This window comes from Porites lutea, chromosome 6 (genome assembly GCF_958299795.1).
Source record: "Porites lutea chromosome 6, jaPorLute2.1, whole genome shotgun sequence".
Classification (NCBI taxonomy): Eukaryota; Metazoa; Cnidaria; class Anthozoa; order Scleractinia; family Poritidae; genus Porites; species Porites lutea.
Window position 1 is genome coordinate 17,434,329 of NC_133206.1, and position 14,599 is coordinate 17,448,927.

A 14,599-nucleotide genomic window follows, 5' to 3' on the forward strand; every position below is an offset into this window, starting at 1 on the left:
CGAAGACAAATAGCTGCCATCTAAATTTAAAAAAAAACGCAGCAAAGCTCAAATTAGGCCTGTTTTAAAAGCAAATGATGAATATAAGCTTAATAATTTTTTCTGACTTCATTTTGTAGAGTAAATTGGTACATTAGTTAGCAACAGCCTTTTCACTGTTTTTAATTGTGCCAAATTGGTGTCCCATTACATTTTATTCAATTTTTACTCATACTGTTTGGATTCATGAGTTTATAGCTTGTATAGCTACCTGCTGTCAGTGATTTCTTTACGTTTCTTTTTTTCAAAGTAAGGTGTTGTCAAATGAACAACGTGATTGACGGATTTCACGCGTTTAGTCTCTGGTTGTTGTTTTACAGTACTCGGTGCGTTCGATTAATTGTATACCGGAGTAAGAAAACCCAAAACTTTTGTCTCTAATTTCTTCTACGGTGATTTTTGGACCATTTATAAACTTTAATACAATAAAGCATTTTATTTCAGGCAGTTTTGTATAAATATAGCATTGTACAATAAAAGCCAAAACAAGTGATTTCTAGAGTTTCAGTATTATTTTATTCTTATTCCGGATGTGAGTCAATAGAACCGGCCTGATTGTGTGCTGTGCAACAAAATACAGCAATAAAATAAAAAGCCCTATCACATGAGTCGATTTAAAAAGGAATGTGATTTTTCATCTTTTATATGCCGGGCCTTATGAAAGGTGACTTAGATTAAAGTGGCTCAGCCCGATTCAGCCTCTTGTAAACTCTTAACTGAAACATGAATATGAATACTAGCTTATCTTTTTATCATCAATTGTTTAGATTAAGCTGAAAAATTCTATAATAATAGGAGTGCAGTTGTTCTACATTAGAAACTTCATTAATTGAGCTGAGCTATTCACTTCGTGGGTGACCCTCAAAATCAATTTCAACTGCATTAAACGACGGAAAAGAAAACAACGAAAGTTCATTTATTTAAAAACTCATGCTGATTGTTATTATGATGCAACAAATAACGTCAACCGTCCATATTTTATGGTTGGTCAGAACATGCTTAATTCAAACATTTCATTAACGTTTACAATAATATTTCAATTCATTTCAGGCAGCATACCAGAGATAAGCTGAGTAATTATGCTGTTGCTTATTTCGTTGGCTTTTTTCTATTTCCGTAATGCAGAAACAGCTTGTGTTCCAATGGAAGAACAACAAAAAGGTAAGCAAAAATATACCACGATTTAAAAGGCGAAAGTCAGAGGAATAAAAATAATGTGCTCCACGGAAATTAATTTCCAACAAAACTAGATAAGACTTCTTATAATTAAGGAGGGGCCGGCGAAATGGGTGTCTGTGCTGACATAATCTTTCCATATTAGTTGAGTAGGATCTCGTTGATTCCATTTTTCAGCAGCTCTAAATTGGAGTAATCGATGCTGCTTCTATTCCTCATCATGAAGCTGTCTAATCCCATAGTAGTCAGCCAAATGATTTTAATTATTAATTATTAGCGAACACGGGATAGTGATTGTCGTCTGTTTGCTTAAATTGGTCGACGTTTCGGCTCTAACTTCGGCTTCGCAAGGCCTTCGTCAGTTTGAATAAATGTATTAGTTGTTATCCAAGATTTATTATCATTATCACTACCATCATCGTCATCATCATGATCATCATCGTCATCATCATCATAATCATAATAATCATCATCATCATTATCAACATCAACATTACTGTTCTGTCCAAACCTCGCTCGATAGCTGTCGTGGCTGTTCTCGGACTTTGGATACGCTAAAGACAACCAAGCTTCCAAAAGGAGACACCTCATGAAAATCAGGCTAGTTAGCTTTCGTATATATAACAATGGATTTCGGTGGACAACTTCCACTAACTCCATCCGCTCTCCGGTATTCCCCAAATGAAGAGCTTGCAATGCTTGCCAGCTTTTGTTACTTCGACGAGAAAAGCAGAACCTTTCAATGTATGTGGTTTGCTATAGAATGATATAGTAGATGTAACGGAGGACTGGCCACTTCCGTCTCTGGTAGGGATAGGCGAAATCCATGGGGAAATGACCATCATGGTAGTGTTGTAGTGCTGCAATTTGTTTTATAAATTATGCTTTGTCACGCCAAAACTATTTAGTAGTAAAAATTATACGACTGTACAATTTGTCCTCATAAACAAAATATAAATGTATGAGGATGATATTATGGCAGTTGATATATCATAGTTAGGGGCAAATGAGGTGTACTTAAGTAGAAAATAAAGAGTCGAAGATATTTGTTTTCCCTTCCTTAGGTATGCGCAAAGTCTACTGATGGTTTTTGCTAACCTAATATTTAACCATTTACAGCTCCTACAGCTCCTTCACTGACTATCAACACTCTTGAGTTCCCAGATGATCACGTGTTGCTCGTAGGATACAGCGTAACAATAGTTTGCACTAGCAACGCTTCCAAAGAAAACTATGGCTAACTAGTTTCGGCCAACCGTATTGGATCCACTTCTACTTCAATGATAATCCTTTTAAAATAAAAGAATGCGGTGGTAGAACAAATGATATTGAAGAAAGCAAAGTTTGTACCCATGTTATTAACAATGCATCAAGAAGTGATTCTGGTAATTACACTTGTTGGGCAAATAATCAATTGCAATGTACGGCGGGCTCTATAGAGTTAGTGTTTAAAGGTAAGCAGCAAAGTATATATTTGTACTTTTTATTATACCTCCATTAAGAAGTGGTCATGATTCTGGTAATTATATTTCTTGGGCAAATAATCAATAATAATAAAATAAATAAATAAATAATTTACTATAGCGCCTTTTAACATAAAAATGATCAAAAGCGCTTTATATTGATTAAAATTATAGAGGGAATCTATGATAGATAAAACCGATTAAAAGTAATATGCTGATAAAAATACATACAGATAAATAAAAAAAAAAGTAAAAATAAAATCAAGTTAAAACTACATAAAAGCTTATATAAAAAGATATATTTTGACATGTCTCTTAAGTTACCCGATATCACGGATATGCGCCAGACGGCTGTTCTAGAGTTTAAGAGAACTATCTAGCGCCTAATGTTGCCAGCATACGCCTCTTAGGATGTTCTAAAACAATAGAGTGATGCCTTCATAATGAATATGAAGAAGAGGTCCTAATGCTAACTATATCGCTTACGTATCCAGGTGACATGCCATGAATGGCCTTAAAAGTGATAATTAAAGCTTTAAAATAGATACGGTAAATCACTGGCAGCGCTGGCCAATAAAGATTAGAAAGAGCTGGCGAAATGGCGAGATACGGTCGTTAAGTCTTGCCGCAGTGTTCTGAACGGATGTTATGAATATGATAGACACAGGCTTTACCCATTATTTGCTTAATATGATTGTTCATACTTAGTTAATTGTCAATAAATGCCCCCAAGTTTCTAGCATTCAACGAAGCATCAATAGTATGATCACCAGCTTGCAGACTGAAGGCGCCAAGTTTATTGTCGGGAGCTGCTGTCTAGTCACGATGACGAGAAAATCACTTTCATCGTCAATTAGTAGCAACCTTCCATCAGTCAGCGATTTCCGTAAGGCACGTATGCACTCCTCCATAGCACGCAGTGCCTGATCTTGTGCGTTATCGTCATCTTCTCTGAAACTGAGTAACAGCTGCGTGTCGTCGGCGAAGCAATGAACTTGCGGGAGGTGAAGCTCAATAACCTTAAACAGCGAGGATGTTTAAATGACAAACAGCAAGGGTCCCAGACAAGAACCCTGAGGTACGTCACAGTCAGGTGAGAACTGTCTAGAAAGCGATCCATCGATGGCTGACTCCGATTCGACAGATATGAGCTGAACCAGTGAAGCATTTTCCCACGTATGCCGACATCCCTGCGCTGACGCTCCAACAAGATATTAGGGAGTTTAAGCACCGACGTTTCTGAGCGACGCACGTCAATCGGAAGTGAGCTTTTTTTCTCTTTTAATATGCCTTGACGCTACCAAATTTGTATTTCTTAGTGTCTTTACTCTTATAGAGATGATTTGCCCAAGAAGTTGTTCCAAATCACGGCCGAAGGGTACAAAAAGTCTACTTCCGGTTGACGTGCGTCGCTCAAAACGGCGTTGCTTAAACTCCCTATTGTGATCAACTATGTCGAATGTTGCGCCTAGATCCAACAGGAACATCAGGATGACATGCTGCGAGTTCATTTTCAAGAGGACGTCGATCATTACTTTGAGAAGGCCGTTTCAGTGCTGTGATGTTGACTATAGGGCGATTGAGCGTGCAGATCAGGATCGATTTCATTGACGACCATGTGCTCGTGTGTTTGGCTAAATAGAACCTTTTCGGTGAGCTTATAGAAATAAACTGCAGATTGCTAACTTGTCTAAAACTCTGGAAAACCAAGTCAAGTCCAAGCTTCTCCAGCAAAGAATGAACTAGAGCACACTTCCATTGATTAGCAAATGAACCCGTCTGTCGAGAGAGATTAATGATTTTGGTGATAACAGGCACCAGAATATCAATGCAGCCGACAACAAGAGGCGTAGGTATTTGGTCAGTTGAGTAGGATTTCTTAAGCGCGGCCTCAATGAGCTTTCTGGACTTCCGATTCATTAAATACTCTGAAACCATCCATAGTTGCACAACAGGTGAGTCCGCTAAACATTTCTCACTGCAAGGCGACACTGTCGTAGCCATGTTATCAAGCTTGTTTTGTATTACCACAATCTTCCGAGCGAAAAAATCACCAAACTTATAAGCAAGTACTACCTTGTCCTTTAAAAGAGGATATTGAGTTATTCGCGCCACGCCAAGCAATCTATTCGTTACCGAGAAAAGCTTCTTCTGGTCGCCACTGCTCTTGTAAATGAGGTCTTTGTAAAACACCCTGCGTGCAACATTCATCAGGTTGTTCGATTTGTTTCTGAGACCCTTGAACGCTCGCATATCGGCCGCCTGGCCTGAGAGGCGCTTGTAGGTCCCCTGGACTTCTTTATTTCGCCATTGAACCACGTCACCAGAGGCCGAGATCGAAAAGACCTGGTTACGAGTGGAGCAAGAGCAGAGGAAAGTGTAGTGTTATAGAAATTAACAAGGTCGCTAAGCGTGTCGGGAGGATTCTTTCATAAGTTCACTAGACAGAGCTGCCAGGTGAACGTCCTATAATTATCCTAAATGTCACTGATTTACTAGTTACGCCGGGCTTGTCGAGGTTTGAAAGGCAAGTAACAGTCTAGTGATCGGATATGTGATAGGCAGATACAAGCGTGGTCTTGACCAGGTTTTCACATTGCCGCAAGAGAATCAGGTCCAATGTATACCCAGACTCATGAGTAAGCGTAATAACCTGCTGTTGCAGACCCATTGTTTCGAGTATATGAAGCTCAAGAAATTTCGCACAATCGGGATCCCCAACAACATCGACATAGATATTGAAGTCACCGGTTACCAGCAACGACTCCGAAGAAAGAATAATGGACCCCTTAAAAAAAACACACCAGGATGATTAGAAGAATACTGCAACCGGTAAACAACAACAATGCGTACTTAATTACGAAAACCCTTTTTAAGGATAATCCACTCGGAAAATTCAAAAGATCTTTTCTCACTGACCGCTAGGTTTGTCACACCTAAATTATCACGGCACAACAAGGCAGTCCCACCCCCGGAGAGTAAAGATCTTGCATGATCATTAACAATTATTCTTCGAGCCCGAATGAGCTCTTAGTCAATAGATGGGCTATTGACTCAGAGGCCATGAGGGTGAGAGGAATAATTGTTTTAGTAAAATCCAACTAGTTGGTCAAAAATATCTAGAATAAAAAAAAATAGCTAGTTAAAGCTAGACTTTAATCCTTTTTTGCCGCCAAAAAGCGCGCGTTTTCGCTACTACTAGGTTATAACATATATCCTAGTAGTAGCTCAACCAATCAGAACACAGAATTGATGATAGACCACTAGTTGGATTTTACTAATATCCTATATCCAGGTGGAGTCACCTCAACTCTGTGTGTCGAGTCTCTTTCTGTGAACCAGGTCTTAGTGATAACAGAAATATCTTTGGCAGAAGATTGGACGTAACACAAAGAACCAGCATATTTGCTCTTTATCGATCTTGCTTTCAAATTGCAGGGAGTGCCATGCAATGGTCTACAATACCCGAAGGTGTGACGTGGTTGCATTGATACTAATGAAGGAATATTAAGCAACATCCCTGGTCCATTGTTCAAGATAGTTGTTCTTTTAGCCTGAGCTGGATTATGCGAATTAAAACCTTGAACTTGATCCCAGCCATTAGAATTAATTTCAGAAATAGGCCCTGGATTCCGTGAAATATCCACCCACACTGTTGTATCTAATGGAGGGTGATGTACTGCAGTCAGTAGAGAGGTCGATCCATGTTTTTTTCAATTTTGTAAGGTGGAAAGACTTTGGTGCTGCAAAATCCCACAGAATAAGCTCGCACAGTAACACGAAGCCATGAAGGTTTTAAATCTGTAAAATATACTCCAAGACTTGAAAAACTCTTGTCAGAAAGGAACTCCAGTAGAAGCAAAGTATTTGTAGTGGCAAGATTCACCTTAGCAAAAAGTAAAAGGAAATATAAAAGCAACAAAACTGAGAGTGCTGGATGCCGCGTCCTCCATCATATACACATGTCTGATTAGGGCGTTTAAGCTACGAAACGTCACTAAAAAAGTGAATTTGAGCTGCATCAACCTTAATCACGCTTATTCCATCTCGTTTAATTCGTCAGGAAAAAGTTCAGGAAAAAAAATAAGATTGTTGTCTTGTGTTCCCGTCCTCTACAAAACGTGAAATGAGGTAGTTTCACGTTGTAGCCGTGCAACGACGGCAGACAAATGTACAAAAAAGTGTGCTGAACGTGCAAAGTTCTTGTTCCGCTAATCTAAACATACTACATTTTTTCCCGTTCTCTTTGCCGTCGCCGTCGTCGTTGCCGGCTTAAGGTCCCTAGCTGCATTGTACGCGGGCTCTATGTATTAAGAGTCAGTGTTTAATAGCCTGCGCAGCTGGCGGTATTGTGTGATTAAAGTTTTGGCGGCGGAGCCGCGATCCAAAAAATGGGGTGGGGATGAGGCGTTTATTTCTCGCGGCTTCGCCGCTCTTGGCGGCTCCGCCGCCAAATCTCACTCGACTAGTACACAATACCGCCAGCTACGCAGGCTAGTGTTTAAAGGTAAGCAGTGAAATTATCCACCTTAAGGTTTTCTGATTTCCTCTAGATTTTCTTTAAACTTGCTACATAGAGGTGTCTGATCAAGAAACACCAGTCGTTTAATCATACTCAACTGAAATCAGTTAGTAAACAATTCATTACATTTAGATACGAACTCGTTAATAAAATGGGCGAAAAGTCCATACTTGCAATTTTTATACGTAAATGAGTCTGTTCTGAGCCAAATAATGATACACAGATAAATATTTTGTTTTCCTTTTGTACAATTAATGTTGAGTTCTGTTGTTATGATCTAGAGAGCTCCTCCCCAATTTTTACTGTCAGCCCTCCAGCTAAGAAGTTTATTTCTCGTGGAGGAAGAGCAAACTTGACCTGCAAGGCAGTAGGTATTCCAAACCCCGTGATTACATGGTACAAGGATGGGATTCCTGTGCCCGAGGCAAACATCACCGAAGTAAGAGGTCTCTCGACCTTAACTTTGGAATTGGTCACAGCACTTCACCAAGGGGAATACTGGTGCGAGGCAAGAAACTCGCAAGGATGGAGCAGATCCTCTGGTACAATACTGAGTATGAAGCAAAGTAAGTTGTTATAATTGGATATTTTCAGTTTTAAAGTTCTGTTTTTCCTTCTTTTTTCGCTCGAACACCAGTAAAATAAAAGACGTGAAAGTTCTGATTTGAATGCAAAGCACTGTCTTTATCGTATCGCGTATTAAAAATTAAATTTTCTACCTTCGATAAGTAATTAAAGAGTCTTTGGTGCAATTCAGTGTTGCGTGACTCCCGCGGCTACTTCGTAGCCAGCCATAGGTTCCAAACATTGTATTTTTTATTCGTAGGCGAGTGCTCTTTTAAAAATCTGTGAACGAGTTGCATGTCGTACTTTTAGCTCATGGGCGTCATAAAATGAATTAATGGGCCAGTTAAAAATCAGCTGAATCCAGCCTGGTATCTGCCTCACAGCTCATGGTAGTCGGCCACGTTTAACCGAGCCCGGAGCGCTTGGGGACTAGGGTGGGTTAAGGCATTCAAGTGGCTGATTCCCTCTACCAAAAATGACAAACAAAAGTAAAGAATTCACTGATGTAAATTCATTTTGAGTTTCAGTTCGCTAAGAAATAATTGAGTGCAAGCTACTGAGATACACTGGAGTAATAAGATTTCTTTCATTTTTCTACCAGGGCCAACAATTTCACTTTATCCGCAAAACGTTGCAGTATCCTTAAAGCAAAATATCACCATGGTCTCCTTCGCTTGTAAAGCCGCCGGATCACCTCCACCTGTAGTTACTTGGTTAAAGAACAACTCTACACAGCCCAATGGAACAGTGCTTGAAATTGATGGAATTTCATGGCTCATTCTTGTTTTAGTGGAAATACAGAACAGCGAAGATAGCTACGTCTGCGTTGCTAGGAATTCAGAAGGGGAAGCTTATTCCTCAGAAGCAATGGTGATCAATACAATACCAGGTGCGGACAATAATTTATGGCTGTTGCAAAGATATATTTACCCTTAAAGGTAAGCTCCATTTCCACCGCTCGTCCGAGTCCGGGATGAGTGCAGTTGGTTATCGACCGTACCCTCCTAGTAAAAGCTAAGGGAATCTGACCGTAAGCAAGGGCGCGGCATTTCGAAAGGGTTAACTGAATGCACTTAAGACCTATTACATTTATAAGACATAATAACGAAGCATCAATGGTGGAGACAAGGACACGCCTTCGCCTGCTCTCGGCTCTCTACATCTTAGCCACCTTGAACTTCCTTCTTAACCACTTCGTTTACCACCCATCAAGTGCTAACAACGTCGCGAATCTAAGGACGAACACTTGAAAGAAAACAATTGCTACATTTCCCTCCTATACTGTGTTTTCTGAGACTCGGCCAGTTCGTCGTCGGTTTTTACAACTCTCGAATTGCTCCGCATCTTTCAACCCCGTTGTATTGCTCGAGATTGCACGCTGTGGTAATATACACCAGGAGCTGAACGTTAAATCTTATGGCTGAGCTTCCAATAAAAAAATGAAAAAAAAAAAAAAAAACAATCAAATCAGCAATAACAAAGGACTAAGTTTAAGCAGTCCGGGTTTTTAAAAGACGAATCCACCACGGTCCAGTTACTTCAATCTTTCGTAACATAGGCGAAAAGCTGGACAAGCGAGTGTAAGTTGATGCTATCTATCTTGAATTCGCTAAAGCCTTTGACAGGGTAAACCACAGTGCTGTTTAGAAACTCTACCGATTCGACATCTGCGGTACCCAGTGTTGTCCTGGTTCGAAGACTATTTCACTGACCGTGTCCAAACGGTTGCCGTTCTCGGCGTCAACCCTGAACCTCTCCCTTTATTATCAGGCGTCCCGCAAGGATCAATACTTGGACCACACATGTTCCTCATATATAAGGTGGGCCCCTTGAGCTGTCAATTTTATCCTTGACGTCGAAAGAATTAAGTAGCGCGCGCAAAAAAAAAATCATTTTGTCTTTGCCGTATCGGTCCGAACCAAGCAAAGACTATGGAAAAATGAGCCTCTACCTTTTTGTTATTGGCATGAATTTTTAGATCTAGTGTATGTATTCAGATGAATAGTTAGTCTATCGGATTCTTTTATTTCGGTAATTTACCCACATGCACTAGACCCAGGCGCTCTGACTCCTCTCAAGGTACTCCGCGGAATACGATTAGAGCCTTTGAGAACAGTTTTTACTGGAAGACTTCCAAGAACCTGGAACACCTTATCAGCCCACCTCTAGAACTTTAACTGTTCAGTAGCGCACTTTAAGAAAAAACTTTTTAATTACTGTTTGCTTCTTACTAAGTCTGAGTGGTTATGATTCCTCCACAACCCCCCCCCCCCCCTCCCCCCCACAAACCCAAGACCTACAAGAGTATATCTATCAAGTGCCACACTAGTCGGCCATTGACCCGCTTGCTCGATGGAATGTGTTGTTGATTCTTTTATCAATGTTTACAAGCCCTATTATGTTTGTTATTGCGGTTTCTGTTGTTTTTAATGCATTGTTACTAAGTTACTATTGTATGTATAAGTAGTGTTTTTTTTATTGACCACGTAATGGAGCTCGCTCTGTGAGATATCTTAGCGAAGTTTGTAAATAAAATAAATAATTAATTAATTAAAAATAAAGACCAACTTCCGAATTGATAAGATTCACGAAAAAGGTACCCCTTTCGTATACCTTCTATTGGCAAATAGTACTCGTTTCACGTACCTTGCTAAGAACGTTGTATTATTTGTATCCCTTTTAACTGCTGTAAATGCATTGTCTTTTGAAAAAGGAATCAGTCACAAAACTATAACGTTTTCTTGACTTTTTATAGCTATGCATAAAATTCATCTGTTAGCCCTTTTGGGCCCTTTTACAGACCCAGATGATAGTTTTCCGTACCCTTTTGTCTACTTCAACTAGTGAATAACATAAAAATGTTCAAGGATATGCTTGGCACTAAGTTAGCTAAGGTCTGTCATGTTCCATCGTTACTAAAACTAGAGACTAACAGCACTGGGCCTATTGACCAGGTTCCTAATGGAGCTTAATCATTATTTGGCCATTCTAATCCGATCTGGATCTACACTATCCAAAGTCGTTGAGCAGCACTCAGCTAAACAGTGGCTAGGGCGCTGAATACATAAATTACAAAATTAAAATTCATTTATTTGACCTTACAAAATTCCAGACGTAAATCTTTTAGAGGATCGGACTGCTTGGTAATGCGCCTCGGAGTCAGGGTGTAATCAAGCCCCAAGTTCCAACCCCTTACTTTGTTACATATACCATTTTTAACACAGGGTCCAGAGGAGTTTCGTGTGAATAAATGAATTACTTACCTTGAAAAATGTCTATACCTGTCGCTTAGCACGATTAATTAGCCAAATGGGATCTTTATAAATCTACTGTAAACGATTTCTTCGCTTCTTATCTGACCCAGATGGACTTTTGAAAATCAATAACCGCAAGCCATATCCTCGCTGGCGCACGGCACGTCACCCGAAGGGTGACCGAAGGCCGTCGCCCGGAGGGCGACCGAGGCACGAAGTGCCGAGTAAAAGAAAGGACAAGGGAGGAAACTTGTGCCACGTGACTTCGTTCTAGGTGAACCGCAGCACTCGGTGACGGAAGTCGGAATGAGAACGGAAACGCAAAAGCAACAGACCGTTGCTAATTCGAGAATCAAAACATCAGCTGCGGAGAGAGTTTTAAAGATCTCAGAGATCTATGCGAAAACAACAGAGTTTTAATTGAAGTGAAGATCTTTCAAGACTGGACATTTGTTGTACGTTTCAACAGTCTTCGATGTCTTAAGCAGGTTTTGCTTGTGCGAAGGCTTCCCAGTAATCGCAAAACGCACAGCCAAAGACGCAAGAGGTAATATAGTTGGACCACGGAAGAATGGCACAGTCGTGATGATATTACAGTTGCCTTGTACGCCCGCTCTACTCAGTGTCACTTTTTATTGCAAGAGTACACACGACCCGTAAATCACTATCCGTAATAATTTAACATTTTCCAAAAAAAACTAACAAGCTGGGCCCAGCGTGATAAAGTATTGAAGAAAAAAACATTACATTCACGGACTAAGGAAAATCGCTTAGTTATTCAGATCCAGAAGGCACTTTGGAGAAAACTGGAACCCTTGTTCAGCCGTAATAAAAAGCTTTACGCTTCAAAAGAGGTCAAAGAAAATGCGCTTGCATCAGAGGGCAAATCCTGCCGACCAGAAACAATAACCACAGTAAATCGATATGTGTCATGACCTCTCAGTGTGAAACATGCGGCTAAAATCCCCGCTAAAGTCACATTTTCTGTAGAACCTTCCAGAGCATAATCTACCCAGCAGCGGAAAAAAACTTTATTGGAACGAGCAGCATTTTGGCATGAGGCAAAAGCCGTGTAGGCTTCCCTTTTATTGCTCCGATCTTGAACACATTTACCTTACTACGTCATTTCCGTCACCATGTGTTGCGGTGAACACCGAACGAAAACGCTCTCTAGAAGCCGTAAATTTCGGTCGCCGAAAATGAATTTGAACGCTTTCTTATGCCGTTTTCCTACAGTATTTGGCAAATACATAAGAATTCTAGATCAGGTTAGTAAAATCAGGCGATTTCATTCAATTCCATTTGAGTTTCAGCACTGTAAAAACAGACCAGTTATGGTAACTATATTAAAAGGTTATAACCAGTTGCTAAAGGTAATTTTAACCTAAAATAAACTAGTTAAAATCGTAACCTTTATGTTATTGCTTAGATTAACCAATGATCAGCAGTTGTTGTGACGGTTATAAGTCCGTTAGAATAACGACTGGTCAAAATAACGAAACCAAATGGTTAAGCAAATGGTAAAAATGTACATCTAACCTGAAATCAATTGGTTAAAATCTTTTATTAACTACTTGTTGGTCACGACTAACCAATAACGATCCGTTATTTAGAGCTATGAAGTAGGTTAAACACTGAATGGTCAAAACTGACTTTTCCGAGGGGTTAAACTGAACGGAAAACCACAGAAGGAAATGGCTACACAAACGGCGGGTATGAGTTTACAACAACAGATCATAAAAGCCTTGTACCCAACCTTTAACGCAGACTTTTCCCTTACGCTGAAGAAAGAACAAATAATCAGCATTTATTATGGGATTTAGGATAGGTTAAGATTGAATAGCCAAATCAACTTTCCCCAACAGTTAAAATATTTTAAATGACTTGCATCCAACTCGCGTCTTGCTTCAATGACTGGGCTGGTACGCGCGCGAGAGAGGCGAAGTCGCGTGACGCGAGGACTATTTTCTTCTCTGACGTTTCCCTCGACGGACTAGCCGAGAGAACTAATCGTCATCTAGGTGAAATGATTCTTCAAGATGTCCTGTACAGGTTATGCCATTCAAATCAATGCTGAGCACCTCGAAAAGCCAACAGCTATCCTCGCGTGTCAAAAAATACTTTCGTGTTTTTCACCGGTCACAAAATTCGAGCGGGTTTCCGGTATTTGTCTTAAGTGACCTAAGGTAACTCTATTTCGTCACGTCACGAACCCTAAATGGCGTTAAATGTTCTCAGTAAATTAAAAATCTTACTTAGTAACCTTTTTATAAGCTTAAACTATTTCATGGTTGGAAACATGTTAGGCGAGTTTACTCGAAAAACAACTAAGGGTTTTCAGAAAATGTTGCATTGTTTCCTGTCAACTGTAGTATGTTACTTAACACCTTGACGTTAATCTACTTAGCTAGCCAATGAGAGACTTGGAATTTCAAAATCAATGCTAAATTCGGCTCTCATAGTTCAGTTCAAAGTTTAACCGCCTTGCGCCAAGCTGAATTCAGTGCTCTTGGTTCATTGCTGCGAAAAGAAACATGTTATATTACGCCTGGATAAAGTCCCTCAGTTAAAAGTCAATGGGAGCTCGTTTCTTAGCCACGGACAGCAATGGAGATGCGGCAAGTAAAAAGGTAATGTGATTTCAAATTTATGCGAGTCCGAAGATACCCTGCGAGCAGAGTCTCCTTCGATCTTCCTAGATAAGTCGACTTATCTAGGAAGATCGAAGGAGACTCTGCTCACAGGGTGGTCCGAAGACAACGTCTTCAGAATAGATCTCTCACTTGAATTTCAGTCTTTACTGCTTCTATAAAATTCTTAGCTAACGATTTGCAAATCTTTTATTCAAAGGAGGAAGATAAGAAGATCATGGCAGAATTTACTTCAGTTGACCGCCTGAAATAGATAAGCAAAATATCTGCCCGTCGACTAAAGACAAATGAACACAGGCAAAATCTCGAAGACTTGCTTCACCGACCTTCACTGAAACAGCATGACCGGTATGTATTGCTTATTTTTAAACAGAACTCTAAATCGTTTTTAAAATTATCTTTTTGCAAATAAATAGACGCGTTTTGAGACAACCCCATGCACTTGCGTGGCCCTTTAAAGTTTTCTAAATGTTCAGTACAGTTGCATAGATTTTCCGGTGTTCGGATGACCATCTTAATTGCAATATTGTACTGCTGTTACAGAGCTATCATACGCTATTACAAAGGTTTTTTTTTTAAATGTAGCTTTGTGTCGCGCGTTGCTCACGATGACCACGCACACGCGTGCGTGCGTGTTCCCCACAGGCGTATCGCTGAAAGACTGTAATTTTTCGTGCGTTGACCAGTAAACTAAACAACGAAATATTTTCGTTTATTTCAGAAATATCACCAAATTTGAACGACTGAGGGAATAAACAGCTTTGAATGAAGCTCGGCGAGTACCCATATTTCATTACAAGCAAGACAAGTCCTGATCCGGCGGATGAGTTACCCTCAACGAGCCACTGCTTGGAACAGGATCTTTTTTTGCTTTCTAGTAGAAAAACATGGCTTGTAGAACAATGAAGGGCACTGGTAGTTTTTAGA

The 14,599-nt window shown here is 40.0% G+C and overlaps 1 pseudogene; it reads left to right on the top strand.

The window, feature by feature from the left end:
- Window positions 1-1,841: 1,841 nt before the first annotated feature.
- Window positions 1,842-8,703, top strand: LOC140941951 (peroxidasin-like; annotated as a pseudogene).
- The last annotated feature ends 5,896 nt before the right edge of the window (window positions 8,704-14,599 follow it).